A 17,385-nucleotide genomic window follows, 5' to 3' on the forward strand; every position below is an offset into this window, starting at 1 on the left:
GACCTGCCTTTCAAAAGCACCTTTCATAATCACTGGATGTTCCAAAGTACTTAACAGCCAAATAGGAACTTACTAGAGTGCAGTTGCTATTGTAACAACAGCCAACTTGTGCACAAAAAGTTCCTTTTTTATTCTTGCATGGGGTGTGGACATTTCTGGCAAAGCCAGAATTTGTTATCCATCCCTAGCTGGCCTTGAATTGAGTAACTTTCTAGGTCATTGCAGAAAACAGTTAAGAATTAACCACATTACTTGTTCTGGAGTCCTATATAGGCCAGACCAAGTAATGATGGCAGATTTCCTTCCCTAAAGGACATTAATGGACCAGATGGGGTTTTAACAACCATTGATGATAGTTTCATAGTTACCATTACTGAGACTACTTTTATATTCCAGATGTATTAATTGAAATTAAATTCCACCAGCTGCTGCGGTGGGATCTGGACCCCTTTCACCTCAGCATTAGCCTGGGCCACTGGAATACTAGCCCAGTGACATTACCACTACAACATCTCCACACATTCTCTCCCACCCCCCCAAAAAAACCAAATGTAATAATAGGCAGATAATTTGGTTTTTTTCTCCAAAGTTGATTGAGGGATAAATATTGGCCAAGACATTGGGAATAACTCCCCTGCTCTTTGAAATAGTGTTGGTTAAATATCACATCTGTAAGACAGCATATCCAGAAGTGCAGCACTCCTTCAGTGCCACACTAGATTGCTGTGCTCAAGTGCTGGAGCAGGATTTGAACACAAGGGCGACAATTACTAGAGGGGTCAATTACTAGGGGGCATAGGTTTAAGGTGAGAGGGGCAAGGTTTAGAGTAGATGTACGAGGCAAGTTTTTTACGCAGAGGGTAGTGGGTGCCTGGAACTCACTACCGGAGGAGGTAGTGGAAGCAGGGACGATAGGGACATTTAAGGGGCATCTTGACAAATATATGAATAGGATGGGAATAGAAGGATACGGACCCAGGAAGTGTAGAAGATTGTAGTTTAGTCGGGCAGTATGGTCGGCACGGGCTTGGAGGGCCGAAGGGCCTGTTCCTGTGCTGTACATTTCTTTGTTCTTTGTAAGTGGCAAGAATGCCACCAACTGGTCAGAGCTAAAGTAGAAGAATGAAGAATGGAGGCAAAGGCACATGTTACTGCCACGACCTCCAGGATGGTGCAGGATTTTCAGGTGAAATTCAACAATCTTACCAGAGCAGAGAAGGCAAGACGCTCACCATGCTCTCCCTTTATTCCTCACCAGCCATAGGTATCACCATACTCTAAGCAAATAAAAGCTACAGAGGTCATGAAATCAGAAGGTCAAACCTCCAGGAATACCTCAAGTCAAAATAATTCTCCTTCATTCATTCAGCCCAATTGGACTTAATGCAAGCAACAGGTTTAGTCCTCAGGACAGTCAGTGAATACCACCAAAACTAGATGCTCTCTGACACTCCTGTCCTCTTATTGATAACAAATCCAAGCACAAGCTTGGGATCTTCTGGCTAAATTGACTCTGCCATTTCCTGAATTGGACTTCAAAGAGGTGTGCAAGGTACAGCAAACCAAGACCATCTCCGCCAGTCATTCTACCGAGTATTGCAGCATTCCCCCAATCTGTCCAGGTACCTGAAGCAGTAATTGAAAACTCAGAGGATCCTGCCAACTACCTGCTGGCTGCATGAGCATGATTGCACACATACAAATGCACAAATTAGGAGCAGGAGTAAGACACTCGGCCCTTGACCTGCTCCACCATTCAATAAGATCATGGCTGACCTGATTGTAATCTTAACTCCACATTCCCACCTACCTCCAATCACAAGGGGATAAAATGCTAATCAAAAATTTATCTAGCTCTGTCTTAAAAATATTCAACGACTCTGCTTCTTACTGCTTTTTGTGGAAGAGAGTTCCAAAGACTCACGACACTCATTTCTCCTCATCTCAAAAGTAAGGCGACCCCTTATTTTTAAATAGTGACCCCTAATTCCAGATTCTCCCACAAGAGAAAACATGCATTTCACATTCACCCTCTTAAGGCCCCTTAGGATCTTATATATTCCAAGCAAGTGCCACTCATTCTTCAAAACTCCAGAGGATATATATCTTACCAGTCCAACATTTCCTCATACGACAACCCTCCTATTCCGGTAAACCTTCTCTGAAATTCTTCCAACACATTTACACCCTTCCTTAAGTAAGAAGACCAATATTGTATAGTGCTCTAGATGAAGTCTCACCAATGCCCTGTATAACTAAGTATAACCTCTCTACGATTGTATTTAATTCCCCTCGCAATAAACAATAACATTCCATTAGCCTTCCTAATTACTTGTACCTGCCCACTAACCTTTTGCGATTCATGCACCAGGACACCCAAGTCCGTCTGTATCTGATCTCTGCAATCTCTCACCATTTAGGTTTCTTTTATTCATTCATGGGATGTGAGCATCGCTGACTCGGCCAGCATTTACTGCCCACCCCTAATTGCCCTTAAGGTGGTGGTGAGCTGCCTTTCTGAACCATTGCACTCCATGTATAGAGGAATTGCATTTTGTTTTTTTATTCTCCCTGCCAAAATGGGCACTTTCACTCCTCTGCTGTATCATACAGTCCCAGAGTGCTGTCATTAGCCATAGCATTAAGGGTATGTCTTAGCACCAACATCTATCTGACATTTTCTGCTTGAATAAGCTGGCAATAGCCGAGTAGCAGACATTGAATGTATCATGGCAGCTCTCCATATGCTGGTTGTTCATGGGCAAAATTGACTACCAGATGTTACATAAACCGCAATTACGTGAATGAAAACCGTTTTGATTAAAGTAAATTACAAGGTTCTCATACAGATTTGAGTGATGTATATCCCATTGATTACCCTACCCCCTACTCCCCCATCCCCTCTGTGGAAGCCAGTGAACCTGTAAAGATGTATGGCTCTCTCTTTGTTCTACCAGGAATGTGCCATATTTAATGAACTCAATAGCCCTGGAAAATAAGATATTGAGAATGTCATGTGCAGCTTCCTGATTCATGCAGCAAAAGTTTGCTTTGATGAAACCAGAAATATTTAGGGCCTTGATGGTCTTTACTGTGACAACCCACAGCTTGCAGCATATTGCTCAAGGTCATCAAAAAGTATTTCTGAGATAGCCAATGGCTTCCATGGTAAATAGCAGTTCTTGGGCACACAGATGATGTGACCTATCCTCAAATGATAGGTACCACCGTTACATTCTCTAAGGGGATAATATGGAATGGAGTGGGGTCAAATTATAGTGAAGAGTGTTAAATCCAACTGAAAGGCTATTGCAAGTGAATATTCCTTTATGAAATTGGTGCATGGAGATCAAAAAAATCTGAAATGTAGACGTTATGGTGAACCTTAATGCAGGTTTCCAAATGAAGAGTTTTTTTTTTAAAAAGGGACAGAAATTAGTGCAATATGGTAGCCAGAAAGCTTCCAAAACTGAATTGCCTTGATTTTGGGCATGAATTTGAGCCTGTTCTGACTAGCATAAATACAGAAAATTAGTATTGTATGTTGAAACAGAACTATTTTAATGATGGCATGAGATTTGGTTGGAGGTTTCACTAAATCAGTGTAAATGATAAAGGAAATTCGGGCATAGAATAAGTCAGCCACACTTGAATTTTTATTGGTATTTGAGCCACAAATTGGGCCATGATTAGCTGTCGGTTTGGTACTAATTTCAGAAAATTCAGAAGAGTCAATGTTCTATAGAGTAAGGGACTATGTCCGACTTTTGTCATTACTTTATGTTTTTATGATTTAGTTTTAGAGTCAATTGATTTATTAGGTTTCCCAAGTTACCTCAGTCCATTATTTCTGAGCAATGCTGGTCAATAGAGTATGCTATCCCAGGTTTGCTACTCTTAATCCCATGAATAGATAAATAGATAAAATTCAAAACCACTGCATTAGCCAAAATAACCTTATTACATTCTTGTCATTAGGTTCTTCAGTATAATAACTTTTGTTAAGTGTGGTTATATTCACCGTACCCAATGGATCTTTCATTTCCTCTTAAGATACAAGTGCCTATATACAGAGGCACTGATTTTCAGGAAAATGGAAAGTGCAGTCTGTAAAACAAATCTGAGAGGATATTCGGTGTGCATGTGTGGTGATCAAATGGGTATAATACCAGACTGAGACAAGATTTATGCCAAATCGTGGTGGGGGGTTCAGTTTAGTGTAATAACATAACAGTATGTATCGCTGTATGAAATGATTCCATCAGCTTTTTTCCATTCACAAATGCAGGTCATTGTAAATAGGTATCTAATAAGTAGGAATTGTTGGTAAAAAGGAAAAAAAAAAACTTGCTTTATATAACACCTTTCACAACCTTGGAGATGTCTTATGAATTACATCTGAAGCATAGACTCTCTTGTCATGTAGGAACATGTTGTGTACAAATTAGCTATTATGTTCCAAAACAACATTGAGACAATGATAATATGCTTTAGTGTTGGTGGTTAAAGGATAAAGTTTGGCCAGGACACCAAGGAGAACATTCTTCAAAATCAGTTGTGGGATATTTTATGTCCATCTGTGGGGGCAGGTGGGACTTTGGTTTAACATCATATCTGAAATACAGCGCCTTCAGCAGTGGAACAATCTCATCAGTGCTACACTGGAGTGTCAGCTAAGATCTTGTGCTCATATTACTGGAGTGGGACTTGCACTGACACAACCTTCTTGCCTCTAATCAGTGTTATCAAGGAGCCAAGTCTGATCAAAGGGATAGACTGAAGATGTCTCTGATTTGACTCCATATCTCAGTTCTATATTAGGCTCGGAAAAGCTAAAGATGCAGGGACAAATAATGGAAAGAAAGAAAAACAACTGAAGATCATAAAAAAGGTAGTAAATGAGATATATTGCAAGAACTACAGCAGCAGACATTAATTGTGCTGCATGCTAAAATCTTGAATGCTCTCACCCTGTAAGGATTGGAAATTTGAAGATCATTCGGTTCTTTTGGATTGAACTGAAGCCGTACCATAGTTTTCCATATCAAGCAATTCTCATTATGTTTGTTTAATAAAATCTGTAAAACTAAAACTGGTTGTAACTCTCAGGCTGGAGCAGAGGATGATCTGAATTCCTTCACAAATCTGGTACAAAAGTATGCTTCCCAACGCATTTCCACAAACAAGTTAGGAGCTGATACATGTTACATAAGGAACAAGACAACAATCTTCCAGGAAAAATCTAAAGATGTATTCTTCAATTTAACACTAAATTGTGTACACTTAGCTCAAAACTAGATCTTTTGAATAGTGAAATAGTGTTAAAATACTTAAGAGCTGCAGGTTTTGAGCACTTAAAGAAACTCGGAATAATGATAGTTAAGTGGAACTTGTTTTTCCTTTAAATCCTCATTTCGCCTCCAAAGAGTATACATTTTTCTTTGGAGATTCTTTGCCTCAGGTAATCTTTTGAGTCTGACTCCAAATAAGTTCTTTAAAATATTAATATTAACAATATTGCCTTTGGGTGAGGACTTCCGGTGGCGGCTATGAAGTATAAGTTGCACATTTGGTGGCTCCCGCTCTGGTCGGATGTTTGGACCTTTACCCCGTTTTTCTACCGGACTTGAATTGTAAAACGGATGTTAGCGGCAATTGTTCACTGAATTCCCACTTCGGTGCATGGAGGGAAGGACTAGAAATGTTCGTCAGGGCAGAAACAAAAAGATAGAGAAGGCTTGGGCTGTAGCTGCAACAGAAGACAGCATGGCGGAAGTTTGGACCTCTGTCGACCCAGCATTCTATGGAGCAGCTGATGAAAGTCATTCAGGAAGGCTTTGCTACGCAGAAACGGGACTGCTTGGACCCGACAAAAGAGTCAACTGAGCGGTTGGAGCATAGATTGGACGCCCAGAATCGGGCAATCCAGAAGATGGAGAAGGTGCTGGCTGAGCAGGAGGAACATCAGACTGCGGTGGAGCTGGAGGTGGGGATGCTGAGGGACCAGAAGAAGCAGCTCCTGGAGCAGGTGGAGGACCTAGAGAATAGGTCCCGCCGGCAGAACCTAAGAATCGTGGGCTCCCGGAGGGGTCCGAAGGAACAGACGCTGGGGCATACATCGCAGACATGTTTGTGAAGCTGCTGGGGTATCGGGCATTCTCCCGACCCTTGGAGGTGATAGGGCTCACAGAGCACTCGCGAGGAAGCTGCCAATGGGAGACCCCCCGAGGGCAATGGGACCTGAGTGTAGGTGGCCAGGAGGAGAGCAGGCTTCAACCAGATCAGGTCGATCCTTTTCAAGAAAAAGGTGAAGTTTGGACTGTTATACCCAGCCCGTCTCTGGGTCACGCATGAGTATCAGCACTTCTACTTCGAATCACCTGAGGACGCATTGGACTTTGCGAAAAAGAAAGGGCTGGCGATGGATTGAGAACTTTTGAACTTGTTTTTGTTTTTTCCTTTTGTTTCTCTGTTTTTGTAAAAAGTTTCTCGTTTTGAGTTTCATGGAAGATGTTTGTGATGCCGTTTTGCATTGATTTGGAACCAGCGGTAGAGCTGAGTGAGTTAAGGTTTTCATTTGCACTGTTGGGGGATGGAGGTGTGCTCGTTTTGACCTTGGTGTTTTTCTGTTAGGGAATTGTGCGGGGATTGTTTGATGTTGGAGTTTGTTTGTATGAACGGGGGGAGGGTGGGGAGAGAACAATGGGTGGGAGACTATCTGGCGCCGGGGATGGGGGCCACCAAGCTAGCTGGGCGAGCTAGCTCTCAGAAGCGCAGTGGGGGTGTGTGCATATGTTTGGTTTAGTAAATGGGTTGAGTTACAGGGTGTTGTTACTGAGGGGGGGGGAATGTTCTGAAGGGCCTGTGCTGTACATTTCTTTGTTCTTTGTTCACTCGGGACTAGATTCAAAGACTAGAAGGGTCGCGATCCTGGTCAATAAGCGGGTGGTGTTTGAGGCGGGTAGAATAGTCTCGGACGTGGAAGGTCGGTACATTATGGTCAGTGGGAAGCTAGAGGGGGTGCAGGTGGTATTAGTAAATGTGTATGCGCCAAATTTGGATGATGTGGAGTTTATAAAGAGGATGCTGGGGAAGATACCGGACCTGGACTCGCACAGGTTGGTCATGGGAGGGGACGTCAACAGTTATGGACCCTAGCTTGGACCGGTCAACCTCGAAAACGGGCAGGGTTCCAGCAATAGCAAAGGAACTAAGAGGGTTCATGGAGTTGATGGGGGTGGGGGGGGGGGGGGGGGGGATCCATGGAGATTTGGACAGCTGAGGGTGAAGGAATTCTCCTTCTACTCACACGTGCACAAAGTGTACTCCCGGATTGATTACTTTATTTTGCGCAGGGCCTTGCTGGATGGGGTGGTGGACACGGGGTACTCGGCGATTACAATCTCAGACCATGCTCCGCACTGGGTTGACCTGCAGGTTAGTAAAGACAGTAACCAGCGCCCGAACTGGAGGTTGGATGTGGGACTTTTGGCGGATGAAGGGGTGTGCGAGCGGCTGAGGAAATGTATTCAGAGCTACCTGCAGATCAATTAAACGGGGAAAATTTCAGCAGTGGTGTGGGAAGCATTGAAGGCGGTGGTCAGGGGAGAGCTGATCTCGATCCGGGCCCATAGGGAGAAGGTGGACAGGGCAGAGACAGACCGACTGGTAAAGGAGATACTACAGATTGATAGGAGGTATGCGGAGACCCCAGCGGCAGGGGTTTTAAGGGAATGGCGGCGGTTACAGGCGGTATTTAGCTTGCTGACCACAAGGAGGGCGGTGGAACAGCTGAGAAAGGCGAGGGAGGCGATCTATGAACATGGAGAGAAGGCCAGCAGAATGTTTGCACAGCAGCTTAGGAAGAGGGAGGAAGCTAGGGAGATAGGGAAAGTAAAGGACGGCGATGGGAACCTGGTTGGTGATTCAGTAGGGGCGAATAAGGCATTTAGGGATTTCTACAGCAGGCTCGACAGTTCGGAACGCCCTATGGGGACGAGGCACTTCTTGGAGGGGCTGAATTTCCTAAAGGGGGATGGGGAGCGGGTAGAAGGGCTGGGGGCCCCAATCGGCTGGAAGAGATAGTGGAGGGCCTGAAGGCTATGCAGGCGGGTAAGGCCCCGGGTCCGGACGGGTACTCAGTGGAGTTTTATAAAAGGTTCTTGGGGATATTGGGGCCGTTCAATGAGGCAAGGGAAAGAGGGGTGCTGCCCCCGACGATGTCACAGGCACCGATTTCGCTGATTCGTAAGCGGGCCAAGAACCCGGAGCTGTGTGGGTCCTACAGGCCGATCTCCCTGTTGAACGTAGATGCCAAGTTGCTGGCCAAAATCTGGACCTCCAGGATCGAGGCTTGTGTTCCGGACGTTATTGGGGAGGACCAGACAGGGTTGGTAAGGGCAGGCAGTTGGTGGCCAATGTAAGAAGGCTGTGATCATGATGCTCCCGGAAGGTAGGGAAGTGGAGGTAGTGATCGCAATGGATGCAAAAAAAGGCTTTTGATCGGGAAAAATAAGATTATCTGTGGGAGAGACTGGGACGGTTCAGATTCGGGCGGGGCTTTATTGACTGGGTCAGGTTACTGCATCAGACTCCTGTGGCAAGTGTACGGATGAATAGGACAACATCGGACTATTTTAGACTGCATCGGGGGACGAGACAGGGATGCCCCCTCTCCCGACTGTTGTTTGCGCTGGCTATAGAGCCGTTGGCAATTGCTCCGAGAGCCTCGAGGGGCTGGAGAGCACAAGGTTTCGCTCTATGCGGATGACCTGCTTCTGTACGTTTCGGACCCAATAGAGGGGATGGAAGAAATCATGAGGATTCTAGGGGAATTTGGCCGGTTTTCGGGGTATAAGCTTAATATGGGAAAGAGTGAGATGTTTGTGGTCCAGGCGAGGGGACAGGGAGAGCTGCCGTTTAGGTTAGTAGAGGGAAGCTTTAGGTACCTAGGCATCCAAGTGGCGTCGGAATGGGACCGGCTGTAAAAATTGAATCTGGCCCTGCTAGTGGACCAAATGAAGGACGATTTTCGGAGATGGGTCGCGCTTCCGTTGTCTATGGCTGGGAGGGTGCAAACGGTGAAGGTGACGGTCCTCCCGAGATTCCTATTTGTATTTCAGTGTCAGCCCACCTTTATTCCGCAGACCTTTTTTAAGCAGGTCAACAGAGTGATCACGGACCACGCGAGTAAGGAAGGTAATGCTTGAGCGGAGTCGGGGAGAGGGCGGACTGGCGCTGCCAAATTTTAGCAACTATTACTGGGCGGCTAATATAGCCATGATCAGGAAGTGGGTGGTGGGGGAGGGGTCGGCATGGGTGCGTATGGAGGCGGCTTCATGTAAGGGCACCAGTCTGGGGGCGCTGGTAACTGTGTCTCTGTCGTTCCCACCGGCATGGTACTCCACCAGTCCAGTGGTGGCGGCGGCCCTGAGAGTTTGGGGCCAAGGAGGAGGCATGTGGGAGCATCGGTCTGGGCCCCAATCTGTGATAATCACCGGTTTTCCCCGGGGTGTATGGATGGGGGGGGGGGTTCCGGTTATGGCGGAGAGTGGGGATTGAGAGGATGGGGGATATGTTCATAGAGGGGAGCTTTCCGAATATGTGGGCGTTGGAGGAAACGTTTGGGTTGGCGAGGGGAAACAAATTCAGGTATCTGCAGGTGAGGGACTTCCTTCTTAAACAGGTGTCAACCTTCCTGCTCCTACAGCTAAGGAGGATTCAGGACAGGGTAGTTTCCAGAGGGTGGGTCGGAGAAGGGAGCGTCTTGGACATTTATAAGGAGCTTATGGGGTCGGAGGAGACGCAGACCGAGGATCTGAAGTGCAAGTGGGAGGAGGAGCTGGGAGGTGAGATAGAGGATGGTCTATGGGCAGACGCGTTGAGTAGAGTCAACACGTCCGCAACATGTGCCAGGCTCAGCCTGATACAATTTAAGGTTGTTCACCGGGCTCACATGACAGTGCCCGGATGAGCAGATTCTTTAGGGTGGAGGACAGATGCGCAAAATGTGCGGGAGGACCAGCGAATCATGTCCTCGTGTTTTGGACAAGTCCAAAGCTTAGAGGATCTTGGCAGGGGTTTGAGGACGTCATGTCCCCGGTGTTAAAAACAAGGGTGCTGCTAAGTCCAGAGGTAGCGATTTCCGGGGTGTCAGAAGACCCGGGAATGCAGGAGGAGAAAGAGGCAGACATTCTGGCCTTTGCTTCCCTGGTAGCCCGGAGACGGATACTATTAGCATGGAGGGACTCAAAGCCCCCGAAGTCGGAGACCTGGCTATCGGACATGGCTAGCTTTCTCTGTTGGAGAAAATCAAGTTCGCCTTGAGAGGGTCACTGTTAGGGTTCACCCGTAGGTGGCAACCGTTTGTTGACTTCTTTGTGCAAAATTAATCGTCAGCAGACGCCTGGGGGGGGGGGGGGCCCAATAAGGGTGTGACCTGTACGAAAGGTAAATGGCTTTTACACTATGTTTATGGTTTCATGTATATTGTTTATTTTGTTGTTACTATACCAAAAATACCTCAATAAAATGTTTATTAAAAAAATATATACATTGCCTATGGGTGGTAACTTTAAGAATCACTGGCCTACCTGTTGAACGTCTAAAGAAACTGACAAACACAGCATGTGTCGTCCATTGGTCATGTGGTCATTCACAAACCAGTTTGGCCCACCACTTAGACAAGTTGGGGAAACAATGCCAGTTTCAGGTGACTGCCTCGGACACCTACTAAAAAGTCCTAAATATTGTGATGGTATGAAATGGCCATGTGTGTGCTGTTCACTATACTAAACCCCTGGGTGCCCTTTTAGGAGGTACACAGACTTTCAACAGATGTGGATGTAGGAAAACAATTGTGATAAAGAAATTAATAAATAATTCCAAATATTTGTTGGAAAATCACTTTTGCCACCATTTTGGGCTCTCTTGAGGCCCCAAGAGGCTGTTAGTGATCATGTGTTGGTCCATAGTTATGTTTGACAAGGTATTGCAGTGGTGTGCCATTGTTTTTTGGCTGACCTGGAGACTCTCTTATTGCTTGCCATAGGCTTTTTGGCAAGATTTGCAGGTTTAGAATCAAACTGTGTGGCCAGATTATGAACACCTTCCATGGCCATCAAGTCCCAAGAGTGTGACTTGAACCCAGACTTTCCTGCTCAAAGATAGGGACGCTCCCCACTGCGCCACAAGACACCCCTTGAGCCCTCCCTAAGCAGAAAAACAGTGTTTGGAATTATGGTTTCGAAAATAATAAATGTATAAAAAGTTAAAATGTAGAACAAAATGAGTTCCCATTATCAGAATTATTATCTTAAGAATAAGGCTTCCTAGGAAAGCACTTAATTGATGCAACACTACACCAAAAAGACACCCTACTTTAAATTTCACATTGCTGTACATTTGTTGCAAATAGGGGTATCAGAAGTATTTTCTTAGGTTTAATGGTGTCAGTTTATTCTCTCAATAGGTCTGAGCATCTAATATTTTACACGCGACGACTCATTGTCCTGTATCTAATAATACAATAAGCAAAGTTCTTACTAAAAATCACAGCTCGTGTAATGTGCTACATAATTCACATCTTTTAAGTGAGCATGGCAATAAGATTTTAACAGTCCATTAAATAAACACTGCACTTTTGTAATAAATGGGTTATTGTTCATTCCTAACATTCAGATGGACTTTACAAAATTACGATAGCCAAAATCTCCTCGATATCATTCTGGACTGCAAACATTTATTACATAGCTGGAAGATAGGTGAAACCCTCCCGATATATTTAATACAAGTACCAGTATTAGTGTTTTGCATAGCTCAACACTTATAAATAGAAGCACTGGAATATATGGCTTAAACTTATGAGGATTATTTTTAACATTACAGTAGATACTAATACACTGTAGAGGTATTCCTTTATGTACTACCCCAAAAGCACAACCTTAACAATGGGAGAATTTTTGAAAAAAATCTTCTCCCATTCATTAGTTAAACATGTATGGAATGATGCAGAACATTAGTAATACTAAGGCTCTCCCAAATTCTTGGCTCTGTGCTTTGAAAAACATCAGCTGTGATCTGAACCTTTGAAAAGAATGCATTAAGTGGGAATGGGAGTAACAGCTAATTTTTGTGGGTTGAAAATTCTACCATATAAAGTAACATCTGTCAGATATTAATTCCACATATACTCTATCTTCATTACGACATATTTTCTGGAAGATAAGTATTGTTCCTCTTGCAAATTTAACGTACAAAATGTAGCATGAAAAAGTCAAAAGCTAAAGTCAAGCTGACTTAGTGCTATAAATCTCATAATATGGTTGGGTGGAATATATTAAAATTAGAAAAACACATAGGGTGATCTCACATCTCAATTTTTACTACTGAATAGCATCAGCCATGCCCTTCAACCTTCCTCCTGCTATCCTACTTGAATTATCTGTTTCTGTGCTGTAACTGTGAAGAACACCAATAAAACAACACTGCTAACTGTAGAAAATGTTTAGATCCAAGTTTGTGATAAATTCTATGCTTATTGAGTTGTGAAAAAAGGCACAAAAAATGCTTCCTCCCCTTGCATCAATCACTTTGCTACATTTCAGAGATGTCTCCAACAACTATTTGATGGGTATATTACTGTTAAAACTGTGGGCAGTTTAGTGTTACAGACTAAACAGCTTCACTGGAGATTGCCAAGACATGGCTTAAATGTGCTTTAGCGGCTCTCCTAACAACTGTTATTCTAATAACCTGCATTCTAATATTACACCACCCTATAATTTTCTTTCCTATCAACTAGCAAATATCAAACCAAATTACAAAATGTTATCTCTTGATTATTTATATGGACAGTTGTAAAAAATATCAATCCTCATATTACATCATGCCAGTGATGCATTCAAAATATCATTAACATGATTTATCAGTTTTTGTTTACTCATTATCTCCACAGCAAACTGGAGTGAAAACAAGTCCTTTGGTTAGCTGGAAATTTGTGATAAAAGTATCAAATACCAGAGAGACGTTTCCCACATTAATACTTTTGACAAACGGGACATGTGGCTATCTGCAGATACTGTGTAAGTGTTTACAGAGCAAAACAAATGTTATTCTTCTGAAGTTTCAGTCACAAGCTAATTTTATTTTTATGGGTACACTCAAGTCTATGCTGCCCATTTCCCCCCCTTGAAAAACCCCAGGATTATCTATTGCCTTTAAACATCCCTAGAAAATACCCAGCCTCCATTCAGTACCCGAACACATCAGCATGGCAGAAATCAAGAATTAGCTAGAACATTTCACGCATATTTATTATTAGATTTTCATTTAAATATTGGGAAATTTTAAGTTTATTACACATTTTCAGATTGAAGAATAAAATGTCTTGTAGCAATGCAAAGACTAAAAGAAGCATGACAGTAAGCATTCCTTTGGTGCAATAAAAAACGGGTGCAGGTTTTTTAACCAAAACAGTGCACAATTCTGATTTTCCAAACATCAGTACCAAAAATAGCAACAAGGGCTGAGAGAGTTAACACATTATTCTAGTTTTGGGGGTTTGGAACTACAGTCCTTACTCTATCAGATGCAAAGGCACTTCAGGAAATAAATATATCAACATTAACTGTGTCTAAAATTCTCCATATTTCACCACAATCAGCATTTCACTTAAAGACCATGAGAAAACACTTGATTAGTCTTTATTGGAATGTGGATATGGTTGCCAAGGGCAGCAATTACATTTCATCACATGTTGCATTATATGTTGGTGGTGGGCTGCTTTCTTGAAACAGCTGCAGTCCATATGATGCAGGTGCAGCCATAATATTTACTTTAGGTATGGAGTTTCAAGATTTTTATCCAACTACAATTAAAAGGAACAATGATATTGTGTTCAGGATAATGAAAGACTTGGCAAGACTGCTCAGAGGCAGTGGTGTTCTCATGCATCTGCTGCCTTAGCCCTTCTAGCTGGTGGAATTTGTGGGTTTGGGAGTTATAGCCACAGTACACAAATGGTGAACTTCTGTGGCAATGGATGAGATGCCAATTAAGTGGACTTTGTCGTCTTGAGTGATTATCAAGCTTCTCATACTGTTGTAGCTGCACACATTCAAGAAAATGGAGAGTATTCCAAAGCATTCCTGACTTGTGCCTTGTAGACGTTTAAGAGGTTTTGCTGACTTAGACGTGAGCCACTTCCAAGGATAGACACTTAAAGATTATTAATTAGAATAAACTAGTTGGTATTATATAGAATTGAGATGTCCCAATAGGGCAGCAAGGTAGCACAAGTGGATCGCACTGTGGCTTCACAGCGCCAGGGTCCCAGGTTCGATTCCCTGCTGGGTCACTGTCTGTGCGGAGTCTGAACGTTCTCCCTGTGTCTGCGCGGGATTCCTCCGGGTGCTCCGGTTTCCTCCCACAGTCCAAAGACGTGCAGGTTAGGTGGATTGGCCATGATAAATTGCCCTTAGTGACCAAAAAGGTTAGGAGAGGTTATTGGGTTACGGGGATAGGGTGGAAGTGAGGGCTTAAATGGGTCGGTGCAGACTCGATGGACTGAATGGCCTCCTTCTGCACTGTATGTTCTATGTTCTAGATCAGGAGATAAACACAGCATTCAAATTTGGTGCGAGTGGTAGAGACCAGAAAGGTCTTGAACCTAATCCCAGTTTGCATGGAATTTGCTGATCTTGAGCAATTAATCTGTTTCTCTAGGCTAAAAATAAAGTTTAATGATTACTATCCATTGATTTTTGCTACAAAGTGCACATTAAAAAAAATTCATTTACGGGATGTGGGCATCGATGGTTAGGCCAGTATTTATTGCCGATCTGAAGGTTGTGGTGAGCTGCCTTCTTGGATTGTAGCAGTCCATGTGGTGTAGGTACAGCTACTGTGCGATTCGGGAGGAAGTTCCAGGATTTTGACCCAGCGACAGTGAAGGAATGTCAATGTATTCCCAAGTCAGGGTGGTGAATGACTTGGAGGGGAACCTCCGGGTGGTAGGGTTACCAAGTATCTGCTGCTCTTATCCTTCTAGACGATAGCAGTTGTGGGTTTGGAAGGTGTTGTCTGAGGAACCTCGGCATGTTACTGAAGTGCATCTTGTAGATGGTATACACGGCTGCCACTGTTTGTCGGTGGTGGAGGGTTTGAATGGTTGTGGAAGGGGAACAATCAAGCAGGCTACTTTGTCCTGAATGGTATTGAGCTTCTTGAGTCTTTTTGGAGCTGCAGTCATGCAGAAAAGTGGAGAGTATTCCATTACACTCCTGACTTGTGATTTGTAGTTGGTGACTTACTCGCTGTAGGATTCCTCGCCTTTGACCGGCTCTGGTAGCCACAGTATTAATACAGCTAGTCCAGTTCAGTTTCTGATCAGTGATAAACCTAGGATGTTGATTGTGGGGGATTCTGTGATGGTAATGCCATTGAATGTCAAGGGGTGATGGTTAGATCCTCTCTTGAAGGAGATAGTAATTGTCTGGCACTTGTGGCACAAATGTAACTTGCCACTTGTCAGTCCAAGCTTGGATGTTGTCCAGGACTTTTTGCATTTGGACAAGGACTACTTCATTATCTGAGGAGTCATGAACGGTGCTGAATATTGTGCAGTCACATGCGAACATCCCCACTTCTGAACTTATGATGGAAGGGAGGTCATTGATGAAGCAGCTGAAGATAGGTTGGCTTAGGACACTACCCTGAGCAACTCCTGCAGTGATATCCTGAAGAGGAGATGATTGATTCCAACCACCACAAGCATTTTCCTTTGTGCCAGATATGACTCCAACCAGCGGAGAGTTTTGTCCCTGATTCCCATTGACTCCGGTTTTGCTAGGGCTCCTTGATGCCATACTGGGTCAAATGCTGTCTCGATGTCAACGGCAGTCACTCTCAGCTCATCTCTGGCATTCTTTCTTTTGTTTGTGTTTGAACCAAGGCTGTAAGGAAGTCAGGAGATGAGTGACCCTAGTGAAACCAAAACTGAGCGTCTGTGAGCAAGTTATTGCTGAGTAAGTGCCTCTTGATAGCACTGTTGATGACTTATTCCATCACTTTCCTAATGATGGAGAGTAGACTGATAGGACTGTAATTGGCTGGGTTCGATTTGTCCGGTTTCTTGTGTACGGGAAACACGTGGGCAATTTTCCAAATTGCCTGGTAGATGCCAGTGCTGTAGCTATACTGGAACAGCTTGGGTAGAGGTCTGGCAAGTTCTGGAGCACAAGTCTTCAGTACTATTGCCAGAATATTGTCAGGGCACAAAGTCTTTACAGTATCCAGGGCCTTCAGCCATATCACGTGGAGTGAATAGTGTTGGCTGACGGCTGACTTCTGTGATGCTGGGGAACTCTGGAGGAGACCGAAATGGATCATCTACTTTGTTGCGAATACCTCAGCCTTGTCCTTTGCATATGTGCTCGGGTCCTCCATCATTGAGGATGTGCACTCGATCCACTTCGAAGGACCGGTCGAAGGCCCCTTCCCCCATCAGTTTCTCACATACTTGGCGGTCTCTGCACCTTGACTTCCTTTGGGCATCCCCAAAATCCACAGGTTTCACCTCCTGGAGCAGTTATCGCGGTCCTCCAGATTCTCCCTCAGCCTTTACTTGCTGCTCAATGCCATCCCCATCCATGCCTCCAGCACGATCAGCCGATCCTCATGCTCCACCACTGACCCCTCCACCTTTTGGATCACCAGGCCCCGAGCTTCCTGCCTCTGTTCCACCCACTTAATCGCCACCCTAAGTGGCTCCACCTCCTTGGCCAAATCTTCTGAGGCTTCCTTTCTCTGCTGCTGAAATTTGCCTTTGAGGAATTCCACCAGCTGCTCTACAGACCACTGGGTGGGCAGCGCTGCCTCCTTGATCCCCACCATCTTCTCCACAGAAAAGTTCTTTCTTCAGTTGCTATATCTTCATTATAGCACTCCTCGTCCGAAGAGCCATACACCAGTCCTGACAGGAGTCCTGCCAGGAGTATTACATTCCCTGGGCACTCATGCACCTTTTGCCATCAAACACCACACGATTCAGATGGGGAAGGATAAAAAGAAAACTTGAGCGGGAGCCACTCACTATGGCCGCTACCAGAAGTCATCATTATATATTTTATTGAGTTTAAATTTCACTACCTGCCATGGTGGGATTCGAACCCGGGTCCCTACCTAGATTACTAGTCCAGTGACAATACCACTACGCCACCATCTCTTATGATCCTACTCTATCTAGTGCCTGGAAACACATAATTCAACCTCACAGAATCACTTGCTAACTTGCATCCCATTTCCCCCCTCTTTGCTCTCCAGTGTGCAAGAACCTGTTGTCGCCTCCCAAATATATGCCCAGCAACCCCAGGTTTGGACCTTTTC

The 17,385-nt window shown here is 44.3% G+C and overlaps 1 protein-coding gene across 2 annotated transcripts in view; it reads right to left on the reverse strand.

Moving 5' to 3' along the window:
* The window catches only part of dclre1a (DNA cross-link repair 1A (PSO2 homolog, S. cerevisiae)), a 45,013-nt gene that overhangs the window by 23,620 nt on the left and 4,008 nt on the right, over nucleotides 1-17,385 (reverse strand). The window lies entirely within an intron of this gene.

This window comes from Scyliorhinus torazame, chromosome 16 (genome assembly GCF_047496885.1).
Source record: "Scyliorhinus torazame isolate Kashiwa2021f chromosome 16, sScyTor2.1, whole genome shotgun sequence".
Taxonomy (NCBI): Eukaryota; Metazoa; Chordata; class Chondrichthyes; order Carcharhiniformes; family Scyliorhinidae; genus Scyliorhinus; species Scyliorhinus torazame.